This window comes from Sinocyclocheilus rhinocerous, unplaced genomic scaffold, assembly GCF_001515625.1.
Source record: "Sinocyclocheilus rhinocerous isolate Xijiao unplaced genomic scaffold, SAMN03320098_v1.1 scaffold1432, whole genome shotgun sequence".
Taxonomy (NCBI): Eukaryota; Metazoa; Chordata; class Actinopteri; order Cypriniformes; family Cyprinidae; genus Sinocyclocheilus; species Sinocyclocheilus rhinocerous.
The window spans coordinates 763,542-764,367 of record NW_015640435.1 but is presented as its reverse complement, the minus strand read 5'-3'; positions in this window follow the sequence as shown (position 1 = coordinate 764,367).

The window sequence follows — 826 nt, the reverse complement described above, 5'->3', positions numbered from 1 at the left end:
CCTGTGCCTTGGTAGGATTGAGACATGAAAGTACGCATCCTTCAGGTCTATTGCCACAAACCAATCCTGATCTCTGACACATGTTAATATGTGCTTGAGGGTTAACATTCTAAACGGAATCTTGTGTAGGACCCGGTTCAGTGTCCTCAAATCCAGGATTGGTCTGAGCCCCCCGCCCTTCTTGGGTACAATGAAGTACGGGCTGTAAAACCCCTTCTTCATTTCGGCCAGGGGGACAGGCTCGATTGCACCCTTCTCAAGAAGGGTTGCAACCTCCGCCCGAAGAACAGCCACATTCTCGCCTCGTACTGAGGTAAACAGAATGCCCCTGAACTTGGGCGGGCGCCTGGCGAACTGAATCGTATAGCCGAGCCGAATGGTTCTAGCCACGTACACCTTAAGTGTAGAAGCAGACAGGTGCCTGTCCAGGCCTCCTTGGAGGAAGGAGAGCACAGATCCGATGCCACATCTCCGGGGGTCCTTTCCCTGGGAAGAACACCAGTTCACGAAAACTCACCACTTCAGGTCGTACTGAAGGGGCCCCAGTCGAGGGGGCTCTGGCCTGAGTAATGGTATTCACCACTGCTAGTGAAAGGTCTAGTAAGGTAGTAACTGATGCCATGAGCACGAGCTCCGAGAACCAAGTCCTGTTGGGCCAATAAGGGGCCACAAGCAGGAGCTGTTCTCTGTCTTCCCTGACTTTGCACAGTGTCCGTGCAATGAGGCTCACTGGGGGAAATGCATACTTGAGTAGGCCCCTGGGCCAGCTGTGAGCCGGTGCATCCATGCCGAAGGGAGCCTCGGTCAGGGAGTACCACAACTGGCA